Source organism: Brassica napus, chromosome C9 (genome assembly GCF_020379485.1).
Source record: "Brassica napus cultivar Da-Ae chromosome C9, Da-Ae, whole genome shotgun sequence".
Lineage (NCBI taxonomy): Eukaryota > Viridiplantae > Streptophyta > Magnoliopsida > Brassicales > Brassicaceae > Brassica > Brassica napus.
In genome coordinates this window covers 18155188-18167266 of record NC_063452.1, presented here as the reverse complement: position 1 = coordinate 18167266, position 12079 = coordinate 18155188, and the positions used below count along the sequence as shown (strand labels likewise).

At 28.5% G+C, this 12079-nt stretch overlaps 1 protein-coding gene and 6 non-coding genes across 9 annotated transcripts in view; 1 reads left to right on the top strand and 6 right to left on the bottom strand.

Annotated features, from left to right (window-relative positions):
• The window catches only part of LOC106368609 (aspartic proteinase oryzasin-1-like), a 54021-nt gene that overhangs the window by 35830 nt on the left and 6112 nt on the right, over positions 1-12079 (top strand). The gene's annotated exons all lie outside the window — the stretch shown is intronic.
• TRNAS-AGA lies at positions 658-739 on the bottom strand. The gene has a single exon. It is a non-coding gene; the product is annotated as a tRNA-Ser (tRNA).
• TRNAS-AGA lies at positions 4065-4146 on the bottom strand. Its single transcript has one exon. It is a non-coding gene; the product is annotated as a tRNA-Ser (tRNA).
• Positions 4817-4901, bottom strand: TRNAY-GUA. The gene is given in 2 exon segments: positions 4817-4852; positions 4865-4901. It is a non-coding gene; the product is annotated as a tRNA-Tyr (tRNA).
• Positions 6791-6872, bottom strand: TRNAS-AGA. Its single transcript has one exon. It is a non-coding gene; the product is annotated as a tRNA-Ser (tRNA).
• TRNAS-AGA lies at positions 8482-8563 on the bottom strand. Its single transcript has one exon. It is a non-coding gene; the product is annotated as a tRNA-Ser (tRNA).
• On the bottom strand, positions 10170-10251 carry TRNAS-AGA. The gene has a single exon. It is a non-coding gene; the product is annotated as a tRNA-Ser (tRNA).

Here is a 12079-nt window from a genome sequence, read left to right as displayed (position 1 = left end):
ACACTCGATAATCATTTTTCTATAACGAAACTTTTTTATTTCTTCAATTTTTTTATAAACATAGACAAGGTAACTTATACTATGTTCTTTCAAAATTGTTGATCTTGGAGAAAAATATTGCTAAATCCAGAAAGCTCGAAAAATTTTACTTAACTAAAAAAGGCATTCAAACCACAGATTAAACATCTTTCTATTTTTTTTATAAACATTGTTTAATTTTAAATGAAATTTCAAATTATTTTTAAGTCAGTCCACCCAATTTTCTGAAACAAACCTAATTTTGTTATATACTCGTATTACGGAATATACGTTATTAGACATGTGCATATGCGTAATATTATTATAATACTCTGAAAAATAAAATTAGTTATAAAAGAAAAATAGTTGCGACCTAATGAATTTCTGCTTTAAAAAATTCCCTCCGCTCTACCGACTGAGATAAAGTCGGCATTCTAATAAGATAAATTAGATAAGGACATGCTTGTTTGGTTACTCATTTTTGAGTATAATAGGAAGAACATAAAAATGATTGTTAATTGTTTCTGTCTCGAAATGTCTTGTAACATTTTTTTAATTTACCTAACTGTAATAAGTAAACTAACATAAGAAAAATAATTAAAAATAGTGGTACTTTCTAAAAAAAACGTTTCTCAAAAGCGTGAACGGCATGATTTAAACCTGCGCGGGCAAAGCCCACATGATTTCTAGTCATTCCCGATAACCACTCCGGCACGTCCACTTTAACAATTAACTGAAACATTTTTCTATTGTAGATTAATCTACATAACACTCTCAATCATTAATGTTGATTTTTTCGGGAGAAGTAGATTATTGTAATTAAAGGATATTTTAATATTTTACCAACAGAAGAATGTATCAATAGTCCAAAGATTTATAATCTAAACATCCAAACTCTACACATTTCCAAACATTAATATTTTTTGCTAGGTATTTTTTTATTCCAGTTGAATACAAATTAAAAACAATTTCTATCTCCAACTTAAGTAAAATGGTAGAAATAATATTTAGGATAGCATGATTGATTATATTAATAAAAATTAAAAGACAAGTTCATGCAAGAAAATGGCGGAGAACTTCCACTACCCTTAATACAACATTAAAAACAGATTGGCACATGCGACAATCTTCCAAATTGAATTTTATTTACATTTTACATATTCATTTTGTATTATAGTTTTCGTGTTTGAATATAGATAATAGGCTAACTCTTAGAAATTACTTTTTAATGTTCACATTAGCACATTCTGTATTGAAAAAATAAGACACCAAAAAGATGAAATTTAGCTGCATAACGTTCAATTTTTGCCAGAATTACACAATTCAGTTTTCTGACACATAACGTCAAAATAAAAATCAAAAAATATTAATATTTTGAAATATGTAGAGTTTTGATATTTAGATAATAAACTTTTAGACTATTGATACATTCTTCTGTTGGTAAATTTTTAAAATATCCTTTAAATGCAATTGTCAACTTCTCCCGAAAAAAATCAACAATAATGATTGAGTGTGTTATGTAGATTAATCTACAATAGAACAATGTTTCAGTTAATTATTAAAGTGGACGTGCCGGAGTGGTTATCGGGCATGACTAGAAATCATGTGGGCTTAGCCCGTGCAGGTTTGCCAGAATTTGCTGCATAATGTTCAATTTTTGCCAGAATTACACAATTCAGTTTTCTGACACATAACGTCAAAACCAAAATGAAAGACTTGTGACTAACATTTCCGACCTACCAGATTCGAACCAGTGACCTAAGGATATTCTGCAACTAGTACAGTCCTCCGCTCTACCAACTGAGCTAAGGTCGGATGTATACAACATTTCATACATGTGTACATTCTACATATAGATTATTGATACACAATAATTTACATATTTTTTGCTCATTTAAAAAATTACATAGTTTATGCATAACAAAATAATAAAAAAGCCATAATAGAATACATATTTCCCAGTCCATTGTAGCAGTAGCAAAAAATTAGAAGAAACTAATCCACAAAATTTTGCAGGGACTATTTTAACTGGTGGTTCAATAGTCCTCGATTTTTATCAGACACTCTATAATCATTTTTCTATAACGTAACTTTTTTTTTTCAATTTTTATATAAACATAGACATTGTAACCTATACTATGTTTATTCAAAATTGTTGATCTTGGAGAAAAAAATTAAAAATTAAGAAAGTTTGAGAAATTTCCCTTAACTAAAAGAAAAGGATTATAACCACAGGTTATAAATCTTTCTAATTGTTTATAAACATTGTTTAATTTTGAAATAAAGTTCCAATTATTTTTAAAACAGTGCACCCCATTTCCTGAAACAAAACTAATTTTGTTATATACTCCTATCACGGAAGATACATAATAAGACATGTACATACGCGTAATGTTATTAAAATACTCTGAAAAAATAAAATTAACTACAAAAGCAAAATAGTTGAGACCTAAGGAATTTCTGCTAAAAATACAGCCCTCTGCTCTACCGACTGAGCTAAAGTCGGCATTATAATAAGATAGATTAGATAAGGACATGCTTGTTTGGTTAATCCTTTTGGAGTATAATAGGAAGAACATAAAAATGATAGTTAATTATTTGTATCTCAAACTGTTTTGTAACATTTTTAATTTACCTAAATGTAATAAGTAAACTATCATAAGAAAATTAATTACAAAATAGTGGTATTTTCTTTAAAAAAACTGTTTCTCAAAAGCGTGAATGGCGGGATTCGACACCTGCGCGGGCAAAGCCCACATGATTTCTAGTCATGCCTGATAACCACTCCGGCACGTCCACTTTAATAATAAACTGAAACATTGTTCTATTGTAGATTAATCTACATAACACTCTCAATCATTATTGTTGAATTTTTTTGGGAGAAGTAGACGATTGTATTTAAATGATATTTTAAAATTTTACCAACAGAAGAATGTATCAATAGTCCAAAAATTTATTATCTAAATATCAAAACTCTACTTATTTCAAAACATTAATATTTATTTTGCTAGATATTTTTTTGTATTCTAGTTGAATACAAATTAAAAACAATTTCTATCTCCAACTTAAGTAAAATGGTAGAAATAATATTTAGGATAGCATGATTGATTATATTAATAAAAAGATAAGTTCATTCAAGAAAATGGCAGAGAACTTCAACTACCCTTAATACAACATTAAAAGCTGATTGGCACATGTGACAATCTTCCAAATTGAATTTTATTTGCATTTTACATTTTCACTTTGTATTATAATTTTTTTGTTTGAATATAGATAATAGGCTAACTCGTAGAAATTACTTTTTAATGTTCACTTTAGCACATTCAGAATTGAAAAAAAATAGGACACCTAAAAGATGAAATTTAGCTGCATAACGTTCAATTTTTGCAATAATTACACAATTCAGTTTTTTGACACATAACGTCAAAATCAAAATGAAAAACTCTTGACAAAAACATTTCCGACCTACCGGATTCGAACCAGTGACCTAAGGATATTCTGCAACTACTACAGTCCTCCGCTCTACCAACTGAGCGAAGGTCGGATGTTACATGTGTACATTCTACTTATAGATTATTGATACACAATGTATATATTGTTTAAATTTTACATATTCATTTTGTACTATATTTTTCGTGTTTGAATATAGATAATAGGCTAACTCTTAGAAATTAAATTTTAATGTTCACTTTAGCACATTCAATATTGGAAAAAATAGGGCACCAAAAAGATGAAATTTAGCTGCATAACGTTCCGTGTGTGGTATAATTACACAATTATGTTTTCTAACACAACGTCAAAATCAATAAGTCTAAACTAAAACATTTTCAACCTACCGGATTCGAACTAGTGAACTAAGGATATTCTGCAACTACTACAGTCCTCCGCTCTACCAACTGAGCTAAGAACATAAAAATGATTATTAATTATTTGTATCTCAACTGTTTTGTAACATTTTTTAATTACCTAACTGTAATAAGTAAACTATCATAAGAAAAATAATTACGAAATAGTGGTATTTTCTATTAAAAAACGTTTCTCGAAAGCGTGAACGACAGGATTCGAACCTGCACGGGCAAAGCCCACATGAGTTCTAGTCATGCCCGATAACCACTCCGGCACGTACACATTAATAATTAACTGAAACATGGTTCTATTGTAGATTAATCTACATAACACTCTCAATCATTATTATTGATTTTTTTTTTGGTAGAAGTGGAGGATTGTAATTAAAGGATATTTTAAAATTTTCCCAACAGAAAAATTATCAATAGTCCAAAAATTTATTATCTGAACCTCCAAACACTACATATTTTTAAACATTAATATTTTTTGCTAGATATATTTTTTTTATTCCAGTTGGATACAAATTAAAAAAAAAAACAGTATATCCCCAACTTAAGTAAAATGGTAGAAACAATATTTTGGATAGCATGAGTGATTATATTAATTAAAATGAAAAGATAAGTTCATGCAAGAAAATGGCAGAGAACTTCCACTACCCTTAAGACAACATTAAAAACTGATTGGCACTGGCAATAATCTTCCAAATTGAATTTTATTTACATTTTACATATCCATTTTGTACTATAGTTTTCGTGTTTGAATATAGATAATAGGCTAACTCGTAGAAATTATTTTTTAATGTTCAGTTTAGCAAATTCAGTATTGAAAGAAAATAAGACACCAAAAAGATAAAATTTAGCTACATAACGTTCAATTTATAGTATAATTACACAATTCAGTTTTCTAACACATAACGTCACAATCAAAATGAAAAAGTCTTGACTAAAACATTTCCGACCTACCGGATTCGAACCAGTGACCTAAGGATATTCTGCAACTTCTACAGTCCTCCGCTCTACCAACTGAGCTAAGGTCGGATGTATACAACATTTCATACATGTGTACATTCAACATATAGATTATTGATACACAATAATGTCCATATTGTTTGCTCATTTAAATAATTATATAGTTTATGTTTAGCAAAATAAAAAAAAAAGAAAGCCATAATATAACACATAATGCCCAGCCCATTGTAACAGTAGCAAACAATTAGATGAAACTAATTCACAAAATCTTGCGGGGACTATTTGAACAGGTGGTACACTAGTCCTTGATTTTTATCTGACACTCGATAATCATTTTTCTATAAAGAAGATTTTTATTTTCTTGAGTTTTTATATATACATAGACAATTTAGCTTATAATATGTTGATTCAAAATTGTTGATCTTGGAGAAACAAATTACTATATCAAGAAAGTTCAGGAAATTTTCCTAAACTATTAGAAAATGATTATAACCACAGATTATAAATCTTTCTGTTTTTTTATAAACATTGTTTAATTTTGAAATAAATTTTCAATTATTTTTAAATACGTCCACCCTATTTTCTGAAACAAACCCTAATTTTGTGATATACTCCTATTACGTAACATACATTATAAGACATGTACATATGCATAATATTAATAAAATACTCTGAAAAACAATTTAACTATAAAAGCAAAATAGTTGCGACCTACCCTTAAGACAACATTAAAAACTGATTGGCACATGCAACAATCTTCCAACTTGAATTTTATTTACATATTACATATTCATTTTGTACTATAGTTTTCGTGTTTGAATATAGACGATAGGCTAACTCTTAGAAATTATTTTTAATGTTCAGTTTAGCACATTCAGTTTTGAAAAAAATAAGACACCAAAAATATGAAATTTAGCTGCATAACGTTCAATTTATGGTATAATTACACAATTTAGTTTTCTGACACAACATCAAAATCAAAATGAAAAAGTCTTGACTAAAATATTTCCGACCTACCGGATTCGAACCAGTGACCTAAGGATATTCTGCAACTACTATAGTCCTCCGAGCAAAGGGCGAATGTATACAACATTCCATACATGTGTACATTCTACATATAGATTATTGATACACAATAATGTCCATTTTGTTTGCTCATTTAAATAATTATATAGTTTATGCTTAGCAACAAAAAAAAAGAAAGCCATAGTATAATATATATTGCCCAGTCCATTATAGCAGTAGCAAACAATTAGATGAACTAATTCACAAAATCTTGCGGGACTATTTAAACTGGTGGTACAATAGTCCTCGATTTTTATCTGACACTCGATAATCATCTTTCTATAAAGAAGCTTTTTATTTTCTTGAATTTTTATATATACATAGACAATGTAGCTTATACTATGTTCATTCAAATTGTTGATCGTGGAGAAATAATTTACTAAATCAAGAAGGTTTGAGAAATTTTCCTTATCCACAGGTTATAAATCTTTCTATTTCTTACAAACATTGTTTAATTTTGAAATAAATTTCCAATTATTTTTAAATCCGTCCAACATATTTTCTGAATATTTTTTGATATACTCTTATTGCGGAATATACATTATAAGACATGTACATATGTGTAATATTATTAAAATACTATGAAAATATTAAGTTAACTATAAAGGAAAAATAGTTGCGACCTAGGGAATTTCTGCTAAAAATACAGCCCTCCGCTCTACCGACTTAGCTAAGTCGGCATTGTAATAAGATGGATTAGATAAGGACATGCTTGTTTGGTTAATCCATTTTTAGTATAATAGGACGAACATAAAACTATTGTTAATTGTTTGTATCTCGAACAGTTTTGTAACATTTTTTTTTAATTTACCTATCTGTAGTAAGGAAATTATGATAAGAAAAATACTTACAACACAGTGGTATTTTCATTTAAAAAAAATATTTCTCAAAAGCGTGAACAGCAGGATTCGAACCTGCGCGGCCAAAGCCCACATGATTTCTAGTCATGCCCGATAACCACTCCAGCACGTCCACTTTAATAATTAGCTGAAACATGGTTCTATTGTAGATTAATCTGCATAACACTCTCAATCATTATTGTTGATTTTTCGGGAGAAGTAGACGATTGTAATTAAAGGATTTTTTCAATTCTACCAACAAAAGAATGTATCAATAGTCCAAAAAAATTATTATCTAAACCTCAAAACTTACATATTTCCAAACATTAATATTTTTTGCTATATATTTTTTATTCTGGTTAAATAAGAATTAAAAACAATTTATATGTCCAACTTAAGTAAAATGGTAGAAATAATATTTAGGATAGCATGATTTATTATATTAATTAAAATGAAAAGATAAGTTCATGCAAGAAAATGGCAGAGAACTTCCACTACCCTTAAGACAACATTAAAAACTGATTGGCACATGCCAAATTGAATTTTATTTACATTTTACATATTCATTTTGTACTTTAGTTTTCGTGTTTGAATATAGATAATAGGCTAAATCTTAGAAATTACTTTTTAATGTTCAGTTTTGCACATTCAGTATTGAAAAAAATAAGACACCAGAACTATGAAATTTAGCTGCATAACGTTCAATTTATGGTATAATTACACAATTCAGTTTTCTGACACATAACGTCAAAATCAAAATGAAAAATTCTTGACTAAAACATTTCCGACCTACCGGATTCAAACCAGTGACCTAAGGATATTCTGCAACTACTACAGTTCTCCGCTCTACCAACTGAACTAAGGTCAAATGTATACAACACTTCGTACATATGTTCATTCTACATATAGATTATTGATACACAATAATGTCCATATTGTTTGCTCATTTAAATAATTATATAGTTTATTCTTAGAAAAATAAAAAAGAAAGCCATAATATAATATATATTGCCCAGTCCATTATAGCAGTAGCAAACAATTAGATGAACTAATTCACAAAATCTTGCGGGACTATTTAAACTGGTGGTACAATAGTCCTCGATTTTTATCTGACACTCGATAATCATCTTTCCATAAAGAAGCTTTTTATTTTCTTGAATTTTTATATATACATAGACAATGTAGCTTATACTATGTTCATTCTAAATTGTTGATTTTGGAGAAATAATTTACTAAATCAAGAAGGTTTGAGAAATTTTCCTTATCCACAGGTTATAAATCTTTCTATTTTTTACAAACATTGTTTAATTTTGAAATAAATTTCCAATTATTTTTAAATCCGTCCAACCTATTTTCTGAATATTTTTTGATATACCCTTATTGCGTAATATACATTATAAGACATGTACATATGTGTAATATTATTAAAATACTATGAAAATATTAAGTTAACTATAAAGGCAAAATAGTCGCGACCTAGGGAATTTCTGCTAGAAATACAGCCCTACGCTCTACCGACCTAGCTAAGTCGGCATTGTAATAAGATAGATTAGATAAGGACATGCTTGTTTGGTTAATCCATTTTTAGTATAATAGGAAGGACATAAAAATATTGTTAATTGTTTGTATCTCGAACAGTTTTGTAACATTTTTTTTAATTTACCTAACTGTAGTAAGGAAATTATGATAAGAAAAATACTTACAACACAGTGGTATTTTCATTTAAAAAAGACGTTTCTCAAAAGCGTGAACAGCAGGATTCGAACCTGCGCGGGCAAAGCCCACATGATTTCTAGTCATGCCCGATAACCACTCCAGCACGTCCACTTTAATAATTAGCTGAAACATGGTTCTATTGTAGATTAATCTGCATAACACTCTCAATCATTATTGTTGATTTTTCGGGAGAAGTAGACGATTGTAATTAAAGGATTTTTTCAATTCTACCAACAAAAGAATGTATAAATAGTCCAAAAAAATTATTATCTAAACCTCCAAACTCTACATATTTCCAAACATTAATATTTTTTGCTATATATTTTTTTATTCTGGTTAAATACCAATTAAAAACAATTTCTATGTCCAACTTAAGTAAAATGGTAGAAATAATATTTAGGATAGCATGATTTATTATATTAGTTAAAATGAAAAGATAAGTTCATGCAAGAAAATGGCAGAGAACTTCCTCTACCCTTAAGACAATATGAAAAACTGATTGGCACATGCCAAATTGAATTTTATTTACATTTTACATATTCATTTTGTACTTTAGTTTTCGTGTTTGAATATAGATAATGGGCTAAATCTTAGAAATTACTTTTTAATGTTCAGTTTAGCACATTCAGTATTGAAAAAAATAAGACACCAGAACTATGAAATTTAGCTGCATAACGTTCAATTTATGGTATAATTACACAATTCAGTTTTCTGACACATAACGTCAAAATCAAAATGAAAAATTCTTGACTAAAACATTTCCGACCTACCGGATTCGAACCAGTGACCTAAGGATATTCTGCAACTACTACAGTTCTCCGCTCTACCAACTGAACTAAGGTCAAATGTATACAACACTTCATACATATGTTCATTCTACATATAGATTATTGATGCACAATAATGTCCATATTGTTTGCTCATTTAAATAATTATATAGTTTATGCTTAGCAAAATTAAAAAGAAAGCCATAATATAATATATATTGCCCAGTCCATTATAGCAGTAGCAAACAATTAGATGAACTAATTCACAAAATCTTGCGGGACTATTTAAACTGGTGGTACAATAGACCTCGATTTTTATCTGACACTCGATAATCATCTTTCCATAAAGAAGCTTTTTATTTTCTTGAATTTTTATATATACATAGACAATGTAGCTTATACTATGTTCATTCAAAATTGTTGATCTTGGAGAAATAATTTACTAAATCAAGAAGTTTTTATAAATTTTCCTTATCCACAGGTTATAAATCTTTCTATTTTTTACAAACATTGTTTAATTTTGAAATAAATTTCCAATTATTTTTAAATCCGTCCAACCTATTTTCTGAATATTTTTTGATATACTCTTATTGCGGATATACAGTATAAGACATGTACATATGTGTAATATTATTAAAATACTATGAAAATATTAAGTTAACTATAAATGCAAAATAGTCGCGACCTAGGGAATTTCTGCTAGAAATACAGCCATACGCTCTACCGACTTAGCTAAGTCGGCATTGTAATAAGATAGATTAGATAAGGACATGCTTGTTTGGTTAATCCATTTTTAGTATAATAGGAAGGACATACAAATATTGTTAATTGTTTGTATCTCGAACAGTTTTGTAACATTTTTTTAATTTACCTAACTGTAGTAAGGAAACTATCATAAGAAAAACAATTACAACACAGTGGTATTTTCTTTAAAAAAAACGTTTCTCAAGCGTGAACAGCAGGATTCGAACCTGCGCGGGCAAAGCCCACATGATTTCTAGTCATGCCCGATAACCACTCCGGCACGTCCACTTTAATAATTAGCTGAAACATGGTTATATTGTAGATTAATCTGCATAACACTCTCAATCATTATTGTTGATTTTTTGGGAGAAGTAGACGATTGTAATTAAAGGATTTTTTAAATTCTACCAACAAAAGAATGTATCAATAGTCCAAAAAATTATTATCTAAACCTCCAAACTCTACATATTTCCAAACATTAATATTTTTTGCTATATATTTTTTTATTCTGGTTAAATACCAATTAAAAAAAATTATATCTCCAACTTAAGTAAAATGGTAGAAATAATATTGAGGATAGCATGATTTATTATATTAATTAAAATGAAAAGATAAGTTCATGCAAGAAAATGGCAGAGAACTTCCACTACCCTTAAGACAACATTAAAAACTGATTGGCACATGCAACAATCTTCCAAATTGAATTTTATTTACATTTTACATATTCATTTTGTACTTTAGTTTTCGTGTTTGAATATAGATAATAGGCTAACTCTTAGAAATTACTTTTTAATGTTCAGTTTAGCACATTCAGTATTGAAAAAAATAAGACACCAGAACTATGAAATTTAGCTGCATAACGTTCAATTTATGGTATAATTACACAATTCAGTTTTCTGACACATAACGTCAAAATCAAAATGAAAAATTCTTGACTAAAACATTTCCGACCTACCGGATTCGAACCAGTGACCTAAGGATATTCTGCAACTACTACAGTTCTCCGCTCTACCAACTGAGCTAAGGTCAAATGTATACAACACTTCATACATATGTTCATTCTACATATAGATTATTAATACACAATAATGTCCATATTGTTTGCTCATTTAAATAATTATATAGTTTATGCTTAGCAAATAAAAAAGAAAGCCATAATATAATAAACATTGCCCAGTCCATTGTAGCAGTAGCAAACAATTAGATGAACTAATTCACAAAATCTTGCGGGGACTATTTGAAGTGGCGGTACAATAGTCCTCGATTTTTATCTGACACTCGAGAATCATTTTTCTATACAGAAGCTTTTTATTTTCTTGGATTTTTATATATACATAGACAATGTAGCTTATACTATGTTCATTCAAAATTGTTGATCTTGGAGAAAAAAATTACTAAATTTAGAAAGTTCGAGAAATTTTCCTTAACTAAATGAAAAGGATAATAACCACAGGTTATAAATATTTATAATTTGTTATAAACATTGTTTATTTATAAAAGAAAGTTATAATTTTTTTTAAATCAGTTCACCCTATTTTCTGAAAGAAACCTAATTTTTTTATAAACTCCTATTACAGTATATACATTATTAGATTGTACATATGTGTAATATTATTAAAATACGTTGAAAATTAACTATAAAAGAAAAATAGTCAAGTAATTTCTGCTTAAAATACAGCCCTCCGCTCTACCAACTGAGCTTAAGTCGGCATTGTAATAAGGTAGATTAGATAAGGACATGCTTGTTTGCCTAATCCTTTTTCGAGTATAATAGGAAAACACACAAAAAAGTTTGTTAATTATTTGTATCTTGAACTGTTTTGTAACATTTCCTAATTTATCTGTGTAAAAATTAAACTATCATTAGAAACAAAATTACAAAATAGTCGTATTTTCTAAAACCCCAGTTTCTCAAAAGAGTGAACAGCAGGATTCGTACCTGCACGGGCAAAACCCACATGATTTCTAGTCATGCCTGATAACCACTCTGGCACATCCACTTTAATGATTAACTGAAACATTGTTCTTTATAGATTAATCTACATAATACTCTCTATCATTATTGTTGACTTTTTTGGGAGAAGTAGACGAGTTTGAAGGATATTTTAAATTTTTA